The 21388-nt window shown below is 40.4% G+C and overlaps 1 protein-coding gene across 3 annotated transcripts in view; it reads right to left on the bottom strand.

The window, feature by feature from the left end:
- Positions 1-21388, bottom strand: part of TDRD15 (tudor domain containing 15) — an 88336-nt gene that overhangs the window by 47137 nt on the left and 19811 nt on the right. For all 3 annotated transcript variants that reach the window (XR_009599764.1, XR_006059119.2, XM_060411892.1), the window contains exons 2-3: positions 16597-16773; positions 15328-15444 (exon numbers count right to left, since the gene is read on the bottom strand). The gene's annotated coding sequence lies outside the window, so the exon portion shown is untranslated. The remainder of the gene's footprint in view (positions 1-15327; positions 15445-16596; positions 16774-21388) is intronic.

The following is a 21388-nucleotide window of genomic DNA, read 5'->3' as shown; positions in this document are numbered from 1 at the left end:
CTGAACTATTTTATTTTCTCATAGCAAGCTGGACTTGTCCCCTTAATAATTATAGTGTATAAATACATAGTTCAGTTCAGTTCAGTCGCTCAGCTCTGTCCAACTCTTTGCGAACCCATGAACCACAGCACACCAGGCCTCTGTGTCCATCACCAACTCCAAGGATCTACCCAAACCCATATCCATTGAGTCAATGATGCCATCCAGCCATCTCATCCTCTGTTGTCCCCTTCTCCTCCTGCCCCCAATCCCTCCCAGCATCAGGGTCTTTTCCAATGAGTCAGCTCTTCGCATGAGGTGGCCAAAGTATTGGAGTTTCAGCTTCAGCCTCAGTCCTTCCAGTGAATACCCACCCAGGCCTGATCTCCTTTAGGATGAACTGGTTGGATCTCCTTGCAATCCAAGAAACTCTCAAGAGTCTTCTCCAATACTACAGTTCAAAAGCATCAATTCTTCAGTGCTCAGCTTTCTTTATAGTCCAACTCTCACATCCATACATGACTACTGGAAAAACCATAGCCTTGACTAGATGGACTTTTGTTGACAAAGTAATGTCTCTGCTTTTTAATATGCTGTCTAGGTTGGTCATAACTTTCCTTCCAAGGAGCAACTGTCTTTTAATTTCATGGCTGCAGTCACCATCTGCAGTGATTTTGGAGCCCAAAATATAAAGTCAGCCGCTGTTTCCCCATCTATTTGCCATGAGGTGATGGGACCAAATGCCATGATCTTAGTTTTCTGAATGTTGAGCTTTAAGCCAACTTTTTCACTCTCCTCTTTCACTTTCATCAAAAAGCTCTTTAGTTCTTCACTTTCTGCCATAAGGGTGGTGTCATCTGCTTAATTATATGATTATTAGTGTCTGTTTCTCCTGCAACATCAAGTCTTATAGAAATAATTCTGAACATATTATTTTTCCTCAGTGAATCTTTAAGTGAAAAGTTTAATGAACAAATACATTACTGTCTAGGTGGTATCTGCAGTCTGAGAGTTAGATGAGATTATCTGGAACATGTGAGCAAAGCAGAGGATGGAACCCTTGAAAAGAGCAGTGTATTAACAATTCTGATTAGGACCACAACTGTGTCATTTGTCTTTGCACCTCTTTTCCTTTCCTCTTTTGTCCTGAGTAAGGAGCAGTGTCTTGCACACAGGAAACATACAAGAATAAAAATAACCCTGCTACATCAAACCAGTCTAAAATCCGAAATACCCAGCTGCTATTATTCTTGCATGCTAAGTTGTGTCCAACTCTATCCAACTCTATGAATTGCAGCCTGTCAGACTCCTTTGTCCATGGGATTCTCTGGGCAATTATACTTGAGTAGGTTGCTGTGCCCTCCTCCAAGGGATCTTCCTGACCCAGGGATCGAACCCACGTCTGTTACATCTCCTGTGTTGGCAGGCAGGTTCATTACCACTAGTGCCACCTGGGAAGCCAGGTGTTCTTTTCAGTGAAACGCTTAACTCCAGAAGACTATAAACTGGGCACGTCTCTTAAATTTTTGTGCCTCATGGCATTTACCATCTTGTAGGAAAACAAATATAAAGTCGTTTCCATCACCCCTTTTCATGGAAGCTGCACATGATCCATCCTCAGAACATGCCATTTTTTAAATCATTCAGTAATCATTTATGAGTTTAGCATGCCATGTGTGATACTTGTGGGTAAGAATATTTTTCCTCTAGCTCCCATATCCTCCAATATCCTAAAGTTAGCTCCATTTTTTTTCTATACTTCTACTGCCCATTTTCTAGAACTTTAGCATTAAATAAATTAACCTTGATGACTTATTGGGATAGTCTCCTTCCTGGTTAACTGCATTTTCTGTCCTGTTGGTTTCTTAGGTGCCACCAGGAGGCAGCACAAACTTGGTTTGTGATCTCACTCTGCTGCTGCTAAGTCGCTTCAGTCGTGTCCAACCCTGTGCGACCCCATAGACGGCAGCCACTAGGCTCCCCTGTCCCTGGGATTCTCCAGGCAAGAACACTGGAGTGGGTTGCCATTTCCTTCTCCAATGCATGAAAGTGAAAAGTGAAAGTGAAGTCACTCAGTTGTGTTCGACCCTCAGCGACCCCATGCACTGCAGCCTTCCAGGCTCCTCCGTCCATGGGATTTTCCGGGCAAGAGTACTGGAGTGAGGGATCTCACTCTATCACACCCTTGATGCCTATACATCTGCAGTAATTCTGTCACTTCCTTAAGGTGAGAAGTCTTTTCTACTTAAGATGCAATTAAAACTGACCACTTTTTTCCCCAAAATATAGTGTTAATGAGGATGTGGTGTTATAAGTACTATCATATACTTGTGGTAGAAGTGTTAATTGAAGCAATTTGAAAACTATCCATCCAAAGCCTTCAAAGGGTGTATACCATTTACCCTGGCACTCCTCCTTCCCACAACCACTCTCCTACCCCTAGTCATTTCTCTTAAAGAAATTACTGTGACTCTGAGCAAAAATACAGCTACAGAAACAATGCATACGACTTTGCTTATAATAATGTGAACTAGAAGCAAAGTAAGGATTCAGCAATAAGAAATTCAGGAATTTGCAGCTGTTAAAAAACAACAGTGTTGAAATGTTTTCCCAAAATGGTATATGTATCACAAGCTCTGTTACACTATTGACAATTTTAATTACTACCCCGAAGAGTTGACTCATTGGAAAAGACTCTGATGCTGGGAGGGATTGGGGGCAGGAGGAGAAGGGGATGACAGAGGATGAGATGGCTGGATGGCATCACTGACTCGATGGAAGTGAGTCTGAGTGAACTCCGGGAGTTGGTGATGGACAGGGTGGCCTGGCGTGCTACAATTCATAGGGTCGCAAAGAGTCGGACACGACTGAGCGACTGAACTGAACTGAACTGAGAAGAGCACCATTTGCTTCCATTTCCCTAAATCTGTTCCCAGTTCCCAGAAACACCACCCTAAAACTTCCCACGTAAGTCTTGCTTTTCCCCATCCTCCTTAGCAGCTCCCTGTCCTATTCCTTCTCCAGTGCCCAGGCTTCATCCTGTCATCACAGCCCCTTTCAACCCAGCCCTTTGTCTTTTGTCAACACAGCTTTCCTTCATTCTGACCTCCAGCTCCATCCTCATAGCTTTCAAGTCCCTTTTCATAGTATTTCCTGAAACCCTCAATTCTGTTTCTTCTTCTAAATTCCAGGAGGTGACACTGAATTAAGCCTTTAAGGATGAGGAGGATTCGGCAAGGCAAAGACCAAGGACATAATGGCTTGTCAGAATAATATAGACCAACACAGAGAGGAGAAAAATAGCATGAAATGCACAGAGCCTAAACTCAGGGCAGTGATACACGGAGATAAATTAAGAAGCTTGTTCAGAGACATAGCCTAAGGGTATCAGAAACCCGACTACAGAGGACAGAGCATGATATTTTATAGACAGTGAACCTCATCCAAGAATTGATGGATGAGCCAATTAAGTTTAAGACATGATGAAATCAAATCACAGAGTGTTATGGAAAAATGAATTTGTGGGGAGAGGGGTTTTTTCAGTAACAGATATGAAACGTGATAAGGACTTGAGCCAGAGCACAGGTAGGAAACAGAGAGATGATGGATCAGATTCAAGATTACTTAGAATGTCAAATTAACAGGACCTTGTGACTATGGACTCTAGACCTAAGGTGAGTTAGATAAGGACCAGAATCACATCTATCTTACTCACTGCTAATATCTCTTACACCTAGTACAGTGTATTGAACACAGATACTCAGTACTGTTTCTAATGAAGGATTAATGTGTGAGTGAGCTAAACTGGCATTACTGTATATGTAGCAAACCCCCTTCTAAGAAGCCATCAATTTTAAGGCACACCATTGATTTCATAGTAGTCTCTTCTGAGGGTGGGTAGATACCAGAAAGGTTAAAATGCAGAATGACTTTGCAGATCTTACAAATGAATAGATGAGTTTATTTTCCTTCCCTTGATGGGCTGGCCTTGTGGTTTGATTTGCTTTAGACACTAGAGTCTGTGATCAGAAGAGTTAAAATGAGAAGGAAATCTCTTCTAATTAAGCAGTTAGCAAAAATTTAAATAATTGTTGATGCTACATCTGTGAAGTAATTTAAGATTCCTCAAAATAAAAGTAGAAACTATTAAACAAATTTAGTGATTATATAGAATTAAAACTCTTAGTGATGTAAACATAACTGAAAAGGAGAGGGGCATAGGTAAAAATAAAGTTGATATCCACTAAAAGAATTATTGCTTTTTCCATTTAAAAAATTTTTTATCCATTTTTAAAGATTACTTCCCATTTACTGATATTGCATAATATTAGACATATTCCCCATGCTGTACATCACTGAGCCTATCTTACACCCAATAGTTTGTGCTTCCCACTCTCTCACTCCTGTGTTAATCCCCCTCCACACTGATAACCACTAGTTTGTTCTATATATCAGTAAGTCTGCTCCTTTTTTGTAATATTCACTAGTTTGTTACATTTTTTAGAATCCACATATAGGTGATATCATTCAGTATTTGTCTTTTTGTCTGACATTTCATTTAGCATAATAACCTCTGAGTCCATCCATGTTACTGCAAATGGCAGAATTTTATTCTTTTTTATGACCAAGTTGTATTCCATTTTACAAATATATATCTTCTTTATCCATTAATCTGTTGGTAGACACTTGGTTTGCTTCCATACCTTGGCAGTTTAAAATAGTACTACTATGAACAAGAGAAGACTCTACACATGGACATCACCAGATGGTCAACACCAAAATCAGATTGCAGCCAAAGATGGAGAAGCTCTATACAATCAGCAAAACAAGACTGGGAGCAGACTGTGGCTCAGATCATGAACTCCTTATTGCCAAATTCAGACTTAAATTGAAGAAAGTAGGGAAAACCACTAGACCCTTCAGGACCTAAATCAAATCCCTTATGATTATACAGTGGAAGTGAGAAATTGATTTCAGGGACTACATCTGATAGACAGAGTGCCTGATGAACAGAGGTTCATGACATTGTACAGGAGACAGGGACCAAGACCATCCCCATGGAAAAGAAATGCAAAAAAGCAAAATGGCTGTCTGAGGAGGCCTTACAAATAGCTGTGAAAAGAAGAGGAGCGAAAAGCAAAGGAGAAAAGGAAAGATGTAAGCATCTGAATGCAGAGTTTCAAAGAATAGCAAGGAGAGATAAGAAAGCCTTCTTCAGTGATCAATGCAAGGAAATAGAGGAAAACAATAGAATGGGAAAGAATAGAGATCTCTTCAATAAAATTAGAGATACCAAGGAACATTTCATGCAAAGATGGGCACAATAAAGGACAGAAATGGTATGGACCTAACAGAAGTAGAAGACGTTAAGAAGAGGTGGCAAGAATACACAGAAGAACTATACAAAAAAGATCTTCATGACCCAGATAATCATGATGGTGTGATCACTCACCTAGCGCCAGACATGCTGGAATTTGAAGTCAAGAGGCCCTTAGAAAGCATCACTACGAACAAAGCTAGTGGAGGTGATGGAATTCCAGTTGAGCTATTTCAAAACCTGAAAGATGATGCTGTAAAAGTGCTGCACTCAATATGCCAGCAAATTTGGAAAACTCAGCAGTGGCCACAGGACTGGAAAACATCAGTTTTCATTCCAATCCCAAAGAAAGGCAATGCCAAAGAATGCTCACACACTAGTAAAGTAATGCTTAAAATTCTCCAAGCCAGGCTTCAGCAGTACATGAACTGTGAACTTCCAGATGTTCAAGCTGGTTTTAGAAAAGGCAGAGGAGCCAGAGATCAAATTGCCAACATCTGCTGGATCATCAAAAAAGCAAGAGAGTTCCACAAAAACATCGAGTTCTACTTTATTGACTATGCCAAAGCCTTTGTCTGTGTGGATCACAATAAACTGGAAAATTCTGAAAGAGATGGGAATACCAGACCATCTGACCTGCCTCTTGAGAAATCTATATGCAGGTCAGGAAGCAACAGTTAGAAATGGACATGGAACAGACTGGTTCCAAATGCGAAAAGGAGTACATCAAGGCTGCATATTGTCACCCTGCTTGTTTAACTTATATGCAAAGTACATCATGAGAAACGCTGGGCTGGAAGAAGCACAAACTGGAATCAAGATTGCTGAGAGAAATATCAATAACCTCAGATATTCAGATGACACCACCCTTATGGCAGAAAGTGAAGAAGAACTAAAAGCCTCTTGAAAGTGAAAGAGGAGAGTGAAAAAGTTGACGTAAAGCTCAACATTCAGAAAACAAAGATCATGGCATCTGGTCCCATCACTTGATGGCAAATAGATGGGGAAACAGTAGAAACAGTATCAGACTTTATTTTGGGGGGCTCCAAAATCACTGCAGATGGTGATTGCAGCCATGAAATTAAAAGATGCTTACTCCTTGGAAGAAAAGTTATGACCAACCTAGATAGCATATTGAAAAGCAGAGACATTATTTTGCAAACGAACGTCCATCTAGTCAAGACTATGGTTTTTCCTGTGGTCATGTATGGATGTGAGAGTTGGCCTGTGAAGAAAGCTGAAGAATTGATGCTTTTGAACTGTGGTGTTGGAGAAGACTCTTGAGAGTCCCTTGGACTGCAAGGAGATCCAACCAGTCCATCCTAAAGGAAATCAGTCCTGGGTGTTCATTGGAAGGACTGATGCTGAAGCTGAAACTCCAATACTTTGGCCACCTCATGTGAAGAGTTGACTCACTGGAAAAGACCCTGATGCTGGGAGGGATTAGGGGCAGGAGGAGAAGGGGACAACAGAGGATGAGATGGCTGGATGGTGTCACTGACTCAATGGACATGAGTTTAGGTCAACTCCAGGAGTTGGTGATGGACAGGGAGGCCTGGCGTGCTGCAATTCATGGGGTTGCAAAGAGTCAGACATGACTGAGCGACTGAACTGGACTATGAACATCAGGGTGCATATATCTTTTGAATCAGCGTTTGTGTTTTTTTTTTTTTTTTTTCAAATATATACCTTGGAGTGGAATTGCTAGGTCATGATAGTTCTACTTTTAGTTTTTTGAAACCTCAATTCTGTTTTTTACAATGGCTGCACTAATTTACATTCCCACCAATAGTGTAAGAGGGTTCCCTTTTCTCCATTTCATCACCAGCGTTCATTACTGGTGTGTTTTTTGTTGTTTTTGTTGTTTGTTTGTTTGTTTGTTTTTATGATAGCCATTCTGATAGGTGTAAGGTGATATCTCCTTGTGGTTTTAATTTGCATTTCTTGATGGTTAGTGATGTTGAGCATTTCATGTGTTATTGGCCATCTTCATTCCCTCTTTGGAAAAGATGTCTATTCAGTTTTTCTGCTCATTTTTTGATTGGGTTGTTTGGTTTTATTTCAATGTTGAATTGTATGAGCTGTTTACCATATGTTAGATATGGTGGACCTAGCATGAGGTAGGGCCAGCAAACACTTATTAAATGAATGAAAATGCTTCTACTTTCTTGAAAATATTCCCAGATATCTCCAGTCAGAATGATTTCTTCCTCTCAAATTTATATCCTCTCAAAATATTTAACATCTTTTTTCCTTCAGATACTTGGTTTATGTCTCATTTTCCACTACCACCTTTTAAGTTTTTTAAGAGCAAGAACTATTGCCTTTTTGTAATTTATTACAGAGTGATAGAAAATGGAAAAGGAAAAAATGTCTTAAAGCTAAAATTAATTCATTTATACACTTTTTTAAGTTTAGAAGAATTGTATTGACCTTAAACTATGCAACTTCAAACCACTTAAAATGAATTCTGCTTCTATGTATTAAGTTAGTTGGTAGCAAAGGAATGGATATTAATATGTCATGCCATACTACCTACAGGGATGGTATGCTTGTTTGCTCAGCTATATCTCATCAAACACCAGTGAACAGAAGACAGCTGCCAGACTTTTTCTAGGTCATTTGTTCTGTTTGTAAACAGAAAGTATACAATAATTAATGAGATGTAATCATTTGCAAACTGGATTTACACAGAATAAAAGAATCTTTTTAAAGAGGAGAGACATTAATGCAACTCTTAAGTGCTTAATGACCCCATTAATTGAGAAATAAGTAATTGGAGCAATTAAACAGAAGAGGTAATGGCCTTGGAGCCATTAATCTATTCTGGGAGTACTGCCCATGTTTACCAGGTGATATTCCTCTGAATTAAGAGCTGAAAGTCAATTGCTTTCACATAATAGTTCTTGAATCTTCTCAATCATTAGAATCTCTTGGAAAGCTTTTGAACAACACAGATTCCTGGATTATCTTCAGACTTCCCTAATCAGAATCTTAGGGATGGGACTCGGGTATATGAATTGTTATAAAGAGGACTAGGTGATTCTTTTGATTTTTTGATAAAAAGCTACCCAGTTTTGGACATCCTTGCTTCAGGACAGAGTTTCTCAGTCCTGCAGCTATTGACGTTTGGGGATGGCTAGTTGTTGTGGAGGCTGCCGTGTGCATTATAGGATGTTTGGCAGCATCCCTGGCCTCTACCCACTAGATGCAGAAGCACCCTTCCTTCCCCAAGTTGAAAAAATCAAAATGTCTTCACACATTGCCAGATTTCTCTGCTGCTGCTAAGTTGCTTCAGTCATGTCCAACTCTGTGCGACCCCATAGATGGCAGCCCACCATCCCTGGGATTCTCCAGGCAAGAACACTGGAGTGGGTTGCTATTTCCATCTCCAATGCATGAAAGTGAAAAGTGAAAGTTAAGTCGCTCAGTCGTATCCGACTCTTAGCGACTCCATGGACTGCAGCCCACCAGGCTCCTCCATCCATGGGATTTTCCAGGCAAGAGTACTGGAGTGGGGTGCCATTGCCTTAATCACCACCATTCTAGGACCTCTGCTTCACAACAACCCTGTCTGCAACTTTATGCAATGAGGGAAATGCCCATCGTAGTAACCACAAGTCACTCGTGGGTATTGAACACTTGCAGAGTGGCTAGTCCAACTGAGGACATGACTGTTAAATATTGTTTTATTTTGATTAACTTAATTGCCAAAGCCACATAGAACCAGTGGCCGTTATATTTCTCACACAACTCTATAGGAATCAGATATGACTCTAGGTCTACAGAGCTTCTCCTGAAGTACTTCTAAGACATGCCATGTAGAAATAATTTACAGGAATTGAAAATCTATCTGCCTTCCTGTTTGAATCAAAAAAAAAAAAATCTTGGGATGTTAGGACTACTGGAAAGTTTATTTGCAGTTTTGCTTTCTGTGTTGCCCATGAAGTATTTTTTGTTACTGCCCTTGATATCCAGATGATATCAGACTTACAGCAGTCTGGCTTGAGGATAGCCTCTTTCAGTCCCAACCTTGATCTCCTTTTATGGCCAGTCTTTCACATTTTCTTAGGAAAAAAAGCTCATTGTTTTCTGGTTTTCTCAATTCCTAACAGGTTAAACATAGAATTACAATAGAGTCCCAGCAATTCTACTCATAGATGTATAACCAAGAGAGTTGAAAACATACATCCATGCAAATACTTGAGCATGAATGTTCATAGTGTTGGAAAAGACTCTTGAGAGTCCCTTGGACTGCAAGGAGATCCATCAGGTCAATCCTAAAGGAAATCAGTCCTGAATATTCATTGGAAGGACTGATGCTGAAGCTGAAACCCCAATACTTCGGCCACCTGATATAAGGAACTGACTCACTGGAAAAGACCCTAATGCTGCAAGGTTTGAATGCAGAAGGAGAAAGGGACGACAGAAGATGAGATGGTTGGATGGCATTACCAACTTGATGGACATGAGTTTGAGCAAGCTCTGGGAGTTGGTGATTGACAGGGAAGCCTGGCGTGCTGCAGTCCATGGAGTCACAAAGAGTTGGACACAACTGAGCAACTAACCTGAACTGAGCTGAATTTTTTCCATTTTTATTGAGGTGTAATTAACGTGTGTGTGTGTGTGTGTGTGTGTGTGTGTGTGTGTGTGTGTGTGTTAGTCACTCAGTCATGTCCAACTTTTTGTGCCTCTGTGGACTGTAGCCCACTAAACTCCTCTGTCCATGGAATTCTCCAGGCAAGAATACTGGAGTGGGTAGCCATTCCCTTCTCCAGGGGATATTCCTGACCCAGGGTTTGAACCCAGGTCTGCTGTATTGCAGGCAGATTCTTTACCATTTGAACCACCAGGGAAGCCCATAATTAACGTACTGCATTGTATAAGTTTAAGGTACACAGCATAATGATCTGACTTACATGCATTGTGGAGTGATTACAATAGTTTAGTTAGCATCCATTATCTCATGCAGATACCAAAGACAAGAAAAAGAGGAAGAAAAAGTTTTTCCTTATGATGAGAACTCTTAGGAGTCATTCTCTTAAGTTTCATACATATCATGTAGCAATGTAACTATCATCATCATGTTTTAAATCACATCCCTAGTATTTATTTATCTTATAACTGAAAGTTTGTACCTTTTGACCACCTTCATCCAATCTCCCCCAACCCCACCTCTGGAAATCACAAATCCGACGTCTTTTTCTGTGAGTTTGTTTGATTTTTAGGTTTTACATATAAGTTAGATCATACGGTATTTGTCTTTGTCTGCCTTATGTCACTTAGCATAATGTTCTCAAAGTCCATTTATGTTGTTACTATTGGTAGGATTTCCTATTTTTAAAGGTTGAATGATATTCCACTCTGTGTGTGTGTGTGTGTGTGTGTGTGTGTGTGTGTGTATCACATCTTCTTTATCTGTTGATAGATACTTAGTTGTCTGTTGATAGATACTTACATTGTCCCCATGTCTTAGCTATAGTGCTGCATAGCCACATTATTCATAGTAGCCAAACAGTGGAAATAATCCAAATGTCCAACCAATGATAACTCCATAAAACAGAGAGTATTATATTCGTGGAAATAATCCAAATGTCCAACCAATGATAACTCCATAAAACAGAGAGTATTATATTCATACAAAGGAACTTTTTTGACAGTAATGAAGAATGAGCCCTTGTTAGATGCCACAACAGGATGAACCTTGAAAACACTGTGATATATTAAAGAAGCCAGTCACAAAATATAATATTATATAATTCTATTTATATGAAATGTCTGTAATAGGCAGATCAATCAAGACACAAAGTAGATTAGTGGTTTCTTAGGGCTGGGCATGAAATAGGGACATTGGATAGTGATGGCTAACAGATATAGGGTTTCTTTCTGGTGTGATGAAAATATTATAAAATTAAATTGTGATGGCTATACAATTATGTGATTATGCTAAAAATTATTGAATCATATGCTTTAATTGAGTGAATTGTATAGTATGTGAATTACATCTCAACAGAACTGTTAAAAACTGTTTAATTTACTACATTAGCAGGTCTGATGAGAAAATCTGCATGATCCTATCAGTTGGTGCATATTTATTTATCTACAGACTGGAAGTGGCTTTAGATAATGTTTCTGTCTTTAACTCCAAGAGTCTCTCCACTGGCTACCACCACTCTCATTTCCAAGATAATTGAAGTGATCCTGAATTGTATCCAAATTCAGGGTAAAATCCTAGAGTGTGGCCCTTACTGAACAACAAATCGTGCCTCTCTTAAGAAACCCACTATAAGATATCCAGAGGATATGCTTGGCATAACCTCAGCCTGCAGTTTGTCTTTCTGAGCTTATTTTCCCTCTTGAGTCCAGAGCAGTAATGGACCCATGAATATTTCCAATGAGAAAAGAAAGAAGGATAAGAAGTTTCTAATACACAACTGAGTTTTTTCATGATTAGGCTAGTCAGATCCTGTCCTGGATATAAACTAACTAACCCATGAAAAATAAACAGCTTTACCAGGCAGTTAGAAGATGACATTCAAGAACTTCCCTGGTGGTCCAGTGGTTAAGACTCCATGCTCCCAATGCCAGGGGCCTAGGTTCAATCCCCAGTTAGGGAACCAGATCCCATGTGCCACAACTAACAGTTTACATGTGACAACTAAAGACTGAAAGATCCCATTAGCCACAACTAAGACTCAGCAAAGCCAAATAAATAAATACATATATATTTTTTAAAATGACAGCACACACTTTTATGGCCTTGAGCTCTCCAAGCAGCCAGATAGAGTCCATTCTCCAACTTTCAGCTCACCCAACTCAGATCACTTTACAGGAAATGTAAACGTTTCTCTGTGCGTGCATGCTTTCTTTCAGTCATGTCCAACTCTTTGAGACCCCATGGACTGTAGATTGCCAGACTCGTCTACCATGGGATCTCTAGGCAGGAGTACTGGAGTGGGTTGCCATGCCATGAAAAGAAATAGAGGAAAACAACAGAATGGGAAAAACTAAAGATCTCTTCAGGAAAATTAGAGAGACCAAGGGAACACTTCATGCAAAAATGGGTACAACAAAGGTCAGAAAGGTATGGACCTAACCGAAGCAGAAGATACCAAGAAGAGGTGGCAAGAATACACAGAAGAGCTATACAAAAAATATCTTAATGACTCAGATAACCATGATGGTGTGGTCACTCACCTAGAGCCAGACATCTTGGAGTGTGAGGTCAAGTGGGCCTTAGGAAGCATCACTACAAACAAAGCTAGTGGAGGTGATGGAATTCCAGTTGAGCTATTTCAAATCCTATAAGATGATGCTGTGAAAGTGCTGCCCTCAATAGGCCAGCAAATTTGGAAAACTCAGCAGTGGCCACAGGATTGGAAAAGTCAGCTTTCATTCCAATATCAAAGAAAGTGAATGCCAAAGAATGCTCCAACTATGGCACAATTGCACTCATCTCACACACTAGCAAAGTAATGTTCAAAATCCTCCAAGGTAGGCTTCAACAGTACGTGAACCGAGAACTTCCAAATGTTCAAGCTGCATTTAAAAAGGCAAAGGAACCAGAGATCAAATTATGAACATCCATTGGATCATAGAAAAAGCAAGAGAATTCCAGAAAAATATTTACTTCTGCTTCATTGACTATGCTAAAGCTTTTAACTGTGTGAATCACAACAGATGGTGAGAAATTCTTCAAGAGATGAAAATACCAGACTACCTTACCTGCCTCCTGAGAAATCTGTATGCAGGTCAAGAAACAACAGTTAGAACCAGACACAGAACAACAGACTGGTTCCAGATTGGGAAAGGAGTATGTCAAGGCTGAATATTGTCACCCTGCTTATTTAATTTTATTCAGAGTACATCATGTGAAATACTGGGCTGAATGAAACACAAGCTGGACTCAAGATTGTAAGGGAGAAATATCAACAACCTCAGATATGTAGATGACACCACCCTTATGGCAGAAAGTCAAGAGGAACTAAAGAGTTCCTCTCTTGATGAGGAGAGTGAAAAAGCTAGCTTAAAACTCAACATTCAAAAAAACAAAGATCATGGCATCTGGTTCCATCATTTGATGGCAAATAGATGGAGAACCAGTGGAAACAGTGACAGACTTTATACTCTTGGGCTCCAAAATCACTGCAGATCGTGACTGCATCCATGGAATTAAAAGATGCTTGCTCCTTGGAAGAAAGGCTATGACAAAGCTAGACAGTGTATTAAAGAACAGAGACATCACCTTGCCAACAAAGGTCTGTATAGTGAAAGCTGTGGTTTTTCCAGTAGTCATGTGTGGATGTGAGAGTTGAACCATAAAAAAAAGGTGAGCACTGAAGAACTGATGCTTTCAAACTGTGGTATTGGAGACGACTCTTGGGAGTCCCTTGGACAGCAAGGAGATCAAACCAGTCAAACCTAAAGATCAATCCTGAGTATTCATTGGAAGGACTGATGCTGAAGCTGAAGCTCCAGTACTTTGGCCACCTGATGCGAAAAGCCCACTAATTGGAAAAGATCCTGATGCTGGGAAAGATTGAAGGCAGGAGGAGAAGGGAATATCAGAGCACAAGATGGTTGGATGGCATTACAAACTCAATGCACATGAGTTTGAGCAAGCGCTTGGAGTTGGTGAAGGACAGGGAAGCCCTATGTACTACAGTCCATCAGGTTGCAGAGTCAGACGCTACTGAACAACAACAACATTAAAAAAATGTTGTGTGGTTTTTTTTTATTTGGCTGCACTGGGTCTGCCTTGCTACACACAGGCTTTTTCTACTTAGGATTCCTGGGCTTCTCCTTGCAGTAGCCTCTCTTGTTATGTAGCACAGGCTCTAGAAACACAGAGTTTAGTAGTTGTAACAGATGAGCTTAGTTCTCTTAAGACATGCGGAATCTTCCCAGAATATGGATTGAACCCATGTCCCCTGCATTGGCTGGCAGATTCTTAATCACTGGGCCTCCAGGGAAGTCCCAAGCTTTTTATATTTTATCTCCTTTCCCCACTAGACAAGGAACTTCTCAAGAGCTATAGTATTGTTGCCGTTTTTGTGGTTTTCCGTTTTTGAGGGCCTCTTATCAGAGTTACTTAGGCAGACGTACTTTCCCACCTATGATGGGTAGTGTTTCATTTTCAGGAGTTCTATAGGCCAGTTGGCTCCTTCCCAAGATTGGGTAATCCAGAGGTTAACACCATACCAGGACTCTGCCATAAGGCCTTGTGGTAAAGTCAGATTGTCATACTTATTTTTGAGTTTCACTCATATCTGGCCTGGGTTCCAAAATGGATGCCTTTTATAGGACTGCTCATTAGAGTGAGTTTAGTATCATTGCATTGGGTTCATGTCAAATGTTTTTCAGATAACATTGTCACATGGACTTTGGACGTTAGAAGTACATTCCTCCAGTTGGGCACCCGAGTGAGTTTTACTTGTTATTTCAGCCATATTCATGGGAGATGCTTAAGAAAGAAATTGCTCAGTGACACCCATAGGACATGAAAAAATTTAAGTACCTCCCTATTGCCTGTCTTCATGGAAGAGGTGGATGGGAAAGTGTAATATAGCCTTTGAAGATTCTGATTTACATCCCACATCATGTACCCAGGTCACTGATATGGAATCAGTTTTGTCTTCGTCCTTGTGTGTTTAAGACCATCAAACCTAATCCTCTTATCTTGTTGTCTTTTGTTTGTTGTTTGAACCCATTCTTTTTCTCTGAGTGAAACTCTTCAATTGAAACATTACCGTGGACTCTCTGGATAAGGAGCATGTTTTCACCAATCTTTGGGTTATGATCTTTTCATTTACAATAGACAAATTTTAGATCTTTCATTTACAATAGTTTCTTTTTTCTGGGCTGTGTCGGTGTAGACACTATGTCAGTTTGAAAAAAGAACAATAGATTCCATGAATGCCCTTACACAGCACCAGCCTGTGTGAGCCATCTCTGTCTCCAGAGTTATAGGAACTCGTCCTGCCTCTGCTGCCAAGGCTTCTGGGATTAGAGACCAGCAGACAATCACACACCGCTCTGTATTTCAGGCAATACACATAGATGGACTTTGGAGTGAAGAAATCGTATTTGTTGAAACCTTTGCCCAGAGTTATAAATCTGTGTGCTGCGTGGCAGGGATGTCTCTGAGTCTGGAACAAAGAACAAAGAGCATTTTAGTTAGTCACACTGAGGAAAACACAGAAGAACCAGAAATCATAGGAGTGTTAATAACAGTAAGGTACCCCAGCCTCCTCTCCTCCTAAAGGACCACCTTCCTTTTATTCAACTCCTCAAGTGGATTTCTGAAGCATTCCGGTTCCAGACCTGGACTTTCAAAACAAAACTAATGTTGGAATCATGCCCCAGGCCTTGGTGATCCATTTTTAATTATGAGTTTAGAGCTTTCAAGGAACCATAAAACATCAAGGTGGCCCCAAACCTTGAAGTCAGTGTTTCCTGTCATCATTGGGTTCAGGGGGTGCCCTACAATCCAGTGTCACAAAGCCTCTCAGAGGCCCAGTAAGCCCCACAACATTCGGTGGGATCCTTTAAACACATGATTCAGAAATATAATTATTTTTTCTTTGTAGAAACATTCTAAATCATATAAAAATATTAAACCATTTTCATAATTCCATAACAGCACATTTTGTTCACCATCCTCTTTTGTGATTAAGCTTATAATTGATGTGTTAAATCTTACAGAATAAAAAAGAAAAATGTGTATTTCTACTTTTGATGCTTAAAGCCTGAATGCTGCCACTTATTCCAGTAAAACATCAAAGCATGCTTGGACAGGGACCTTGTTGGCGATAGCAGTATTTTACAATAGGGTGTAAAAAATTGCGAAATCAAGCCAGCTCCATGAGAATGTGCACAGCATGATGTTCTCTGTGAAGATCCTGACAGGGCCAGAAAATCGTGCACTCGTAATTGCCTAAATCCTACTGTCGTCACTTGCCGGGCACAGTCCATAATCAGTGGAAGGATTCCGGAGGTGTGTGATATGACCCCTGAGTTCTTATCACAGACACTAAAATTCAGACAATTAAATCTGAAAGAAAGCAATCTAGAGTAGGTGAAAACAGAGTGATTGACATGTGTGGATTTGTGTTGATCTTGCGCCGATTAGAGCTGCCAATGGAAGCCTCCTGCTGCCCTGAAGAGGTAGACAGGCAGATCTTTGGAGCGAAGATTCTAATGTTATGTGATGTTATCTGGGCTTAGCAGAGAGTTCTGCCAAGAATGGGGATCTGCTAAGCGTGAAGCTAACTCTGTTGGCCTTAACCCCATGTACTTACTGAGACGATACTTGGTATGGAGTGATCTTTCATTTTTCTGTAGACTCTGCAGACCTGGTGGGCCATCTGAAGGCACATCTGCTTGCAAACAGTCACACCCTGAGTGTGAGATACGTGGGTACACCCTTGCCTTTTTCACCTTACTTTTCATTGCATTCTTCAAGGAAGAATTTAACTCTGAAATTTAAAAGAGAAAAAAAATGGATTATGTCTTGGCTTCAGTTTTGTTATCTGCACAGTAACAGGGTTGATGGAACAGCATCATCACTGAATACCCTCCCCAGCCCTGCATTCTCTTCTGTGGACTTCCAGAAGCTAAATGTCCCACATTAGGCAGGAGCAGTGTGATCACTACTCCAGGTTCACAGTGCGGGCCTGTTGGAAAAGCTGGGCTCTTTGCTAAAACAATCTTTTGGTGACTGCCCCTCTAAACCCAGTTCTTCACTTGTCAGATATGGTGTTGGAAGTCAGGGCCCCCCAGTGAGGGGAGTTCAAAGACACAGGAAAGAAAGGATATGTGGGTGAAAAGCAGTAATTTTTAAAAAAAAATTATTTTCTTTTTTATCTTTTTGAGTTTCAGATGCACATTACTTATGAATTGATTACCATTTTTCTTTGCATATAATGCATTACCTTGATTTTTAGGAAGTATTTTGTTAGATGAGTTTTATAATAGTTTTTCCTTAATTTCAATATTCTCTTGAAAGGGTCTTTAAAGGGTCTTTAAAGTGAAATGCATGATACCTTTCAGAAAGCTCCATTACTTAGCTCTCTAACACTGTGAGGTGGGAAGTTTTAATTCTTTCTTTTGAAGAAAGAAGAAACTAAAACACATAGATTCAAACACATCAGGGAAACAGAATTAGTTTCCTGGTGGCTCAGACAGTAACAAATATGCCTGCAATGCAGGAGACCTGGGTTTGAAGCCTGGGTCAGAAAGATCCACTGGAGAACAGTATGGCTACTCACTCCAGTGTTCTTGGCCTAGAGAATTCCATAGACAGAGGAGCCGGATAGGCTACAGTCCATGGGGTCACAAAGATTCAGGCATGATTGAACAACTAACACTCATGCTACAGGGTCATCTGAGCACTAATGGTAAAGAGAATTCCAGAAAAAATATCTATTTCTGCTTTATTGACTATGCCAAAGCCTTTGACTATGTGGATCACAACAAACTGTGGAAAATTCTGAAAGAGATGGGAATACAGACCACCTGACCTGCCTCTTGAGAAATCGGTATGCAGGTCAGGAAGCAACAGTTAGAACTGGACATGGAACAACAGACTGGTTCCGAATACGAAAAGGAGTACGTCAAGGCTATGTATTGTGACCCTGCTTATTTAACTTATATGCAGAGTACATCATGAGAAACGCTGGGCTGGAAGAAGCACAAGCTGAAATCAAGATTGCCGGGAGAAATATCAATAACCTCAGATATGCAGATGACACCACCCTTATGGCGGAAAGTGAAGAACTAAAGAGCCTCTTGATGAAAGTGAAAGAGAAGAGTGAAAAAGTTGACTCAAAGCTCAACATTCAGAAAACTAAGATCATGGCATCCAGTCCCATCACTTCATGGGAAATAGATGGGGAAACATTGGAAACAGTGGCTGACTTTATTTCGGGGACTCCAAAATCACTGCAGGTGGTGACTGCAGCCATGAAATTAAAAGAAGCTTCTTATTCCTTGGAGGAAAGTTATGACCAACCTAGACAGCATATTAAAAAGCAGAGACATTACTTTGCCAACAAACGTCCATCTAGTCAAGGCTATGGTTTTTCCAGTGGTCATGTATGGATGTGAGAGTTGGACTATAAAGAAAGCTGAGCTCTGAGGAATTGATGCTTTTGAACTGTGGTGTTGGAGGAGACTCTTGAGAGTCCCTTGGACTGCAAGGAGATCCAGCCAGTCCATCCTAAAGGAGATCAGTCCTGAGTGTTTATTGGAAGGACTAATGTTGAAGCTGAATACTTTGGCCACCTGATGCGAAGAGCTGACTCATTTCAAAAGACCCTGATGCTGGGAAAGATTGAAGGCAGGAGGAGAAGGCGACGACAGAGGATGATTTGGTTGGATGGCATTACTGACTCAGTGGACATGAGTTTGAGTAAACTCTGGGAGTTGGTGGTGGACAGGGAGGCCTGACATGCACAGTCCATGGGGTCGCAAAGAGTTGGACGTGACTGAACTGAAATGAATGGTAAGGAAGCTCACCTGGCAATGCAGGAGGCATAAAAGGTGTGGCTTTGATCCTCAGGTTGGGAATATCCCCTGGAGGAGGGCATGGAAACCCATTCGAGTATTCTTGCCTGGAGAGTCCCATGGACAGAGGAGTCTGGCGGGCTACAGTCCATGGGGTCGCAAAGAGTCAAACATGACTGAAGCAACTTAACATGCACAGGATCAATTTAAGATATACAGATGACGCTTCTGTTGAGGAGAGAAGGGACTTTCCAGCATGAGTGAAATCACATGGATTTAATACCCTACAGATGCTGCTCTAAGGCAGGTATCTGATTGTGACAGCATCTGGATAAATACCCAGATAATTTTATTTTCCCCACTAGGTGTCTTTCTTTTAGGTTTACTGTCTTAAGCCAGCTACCTGTCCTTTCTTTATGCTTCAGCACTGACATCCCATCTCTTCAGTTCAGTTCAGTTCAGTCTCTCAGTCGTTTCCAACTCTTTGTGACCCCATGAATCGCAGCACACCAGGCCTCCCTGTCCATCACCAACTCCCGGAGCCTACCCAAACTCATGTCCATTGAGTCGGTGATGCCATCCAACCATCTCATCCTCTGTCCTCCTCTTCTCCTCCTGCCCTCAACCTTTCCCAGCATCAGGGTCTTTTCAAGTGAGTCAGCTCTTCGCATCAGGTGGCCAAAGTACTGGAGTTTCAGCTTCAGCATCAGTCCTTCCAATGAACACCCAGGACTGATCTCCTTTAGGATGGACTGGTTGGATCTCCTTGCAGGCCAAGGGACTCTCAAGGGTCTTCTCCAACACCACAGTTCAAAAACATCAATTCTTCAGCACTCAGCTTTCTTCACAGTCCAACTCTCACATCCATATATGACCACTGGAAAAACCATAGCCTTGTCTAGACAGATCTTTGTTGACAAAGTAATGTCTCTGCTTTTTAATATGCTGTCTAGATTGGTCATAACTTTCCTTCCAAGGAGTAAGCGTCTTTTAATTTCATGGCTGCAATCACCATCTGCAGTGATTTTGGAGCCCCAAAATATAAAGTCTCTCACTGTTTCCACTGTTTCCCCCATGTATTTGCCATGAAGTGGTGGGACCAGATGCCATGATCCTACATGATCTGACATCCCATAAAGGTTGGAAATTGAACGACACTCAGACCAAAATTGTATATCCTTAAAATTTCCCTGGGGTGCAGAGTGAAATCAGATCAACAGTGGATGGAAAGCTAACTGCCCAGGAAGCAGCTCAGGACCCCAGGTAAGTTAGATCATCTCTGACCTCTTCCCTGAGGCCTTAACCCTGAGGGTATGAAATGAAATTGAATAGGGGATCTGCATTTTCCAGAGATCACAGATGAAGGGGTCAAGAAAACAAGACCCATCCCCATACACAAGAGAGCAACTTTCAGTAGTATAAATCCATTCGGTAGAATATTTGTTACAGAATCAGAGAACTCGAAGAAACTCCATTAAATCATCCAATTTATAAACTGCTTTCAAATAATTCACAAGGATTCATTGAGTTACTTCTTGCACCCCCAGGCATGTACTGGAATGGAATCCAACCCATACTGTTTTTTCAAGACAGATTATCTCAAAGTATCCTTTGGTCATCTTTTCCAGTCTCATCAGCATCAGCCACCCAGTTAATATCTAACCTAAATGATTCTTGCTACTTAATTTAAGCCTTTATTTTATTTGACACCTATGAGATATGGGAAAACAGCAAATATCCTTTCCTGGAAACGTCTCAATGCTGTGATTCAGAGTGAATAGAGCATATAGGGAAGAATCTCAAAGAACATAGATTGTTTAATTCTCCCATTAAGAATTGGAAGTAAAGTAATGTATTTTACTTTCCCATTGATTAGCTTTGTGGTCTTGGACAAGTGATATACCACCCTTAAGCTTCAATTTTTTCTCTCATAATAAAAATATAACTTTTAAGCTGAAGATTATTATAATGGATTAAAGGGGTAATTTATGCAAAAAAAAATGTATCAACTGTGAAGTGTAATCCAGATGCCAGATAGAGTAAAAAGTGTTCATTTGTCTTCTTTGGAGAAATGTCTATTTAGGTCTTATGATAATTTTTTGATTAAGTTGTGTTTTTTTGTTGGGTTTTTTTTTTTTTGATGCTGAGTTTTATGAACTTTGTGTGTTTTGGAAATTAAACCTTTGTTTGTTGCATCATTTAAAAGCATTTTCTCCCATTTCATAGAATGTACTTTCATTTTGTTGATGGTTTCCTTTGTTGTGCAAAACCTTCTAAGTTTGATTAGGTCCCATTTGTTTATTTTTGCTTTTATTTATTTCGCCTTAAGAGACTGATCTAAGAAAATGTTGGTATGATTTATGTCCAGGAATGTTTTGCCTCTCTTCTCTTCCAGGATACTTATGGTAATGTCTTATATTTAGGTCTTTAAACCATTTTGAGTTTATTCTTAGATGTGGTATATAGGAGTGTTCTAATCTCATTGATTTACATGTAGCTGTCCAGCTTTCCCAGCACCATTTATTGAAGAGACTGTCTTTTCTCTCTTGTGTATTTTTGCTGCCTTTGTTGAAGATTAATTGACCT

This window comes from Ovis aries, chromosome 3, assembly GCF_016772045.2.
Source record: "Ovis aries strain OAR_USU_Benz2616 breed Rambouillet chromosome 3, ARS-UI_Ramb_v3.0, whole genome shotgun sequence".
In the NCBI taxonomy this organism is placed as follows: domain Eukaryota; kingdom Metazoa; phylum Chordata; class Mammalia; order Artiodactyla; family Bovidae; genus Ovis; species Ovis aries.
Note: the sequence above shows the minus strand (reverse complement) of the source record. Positions and strands in the feature narration are given on the sequence as shown.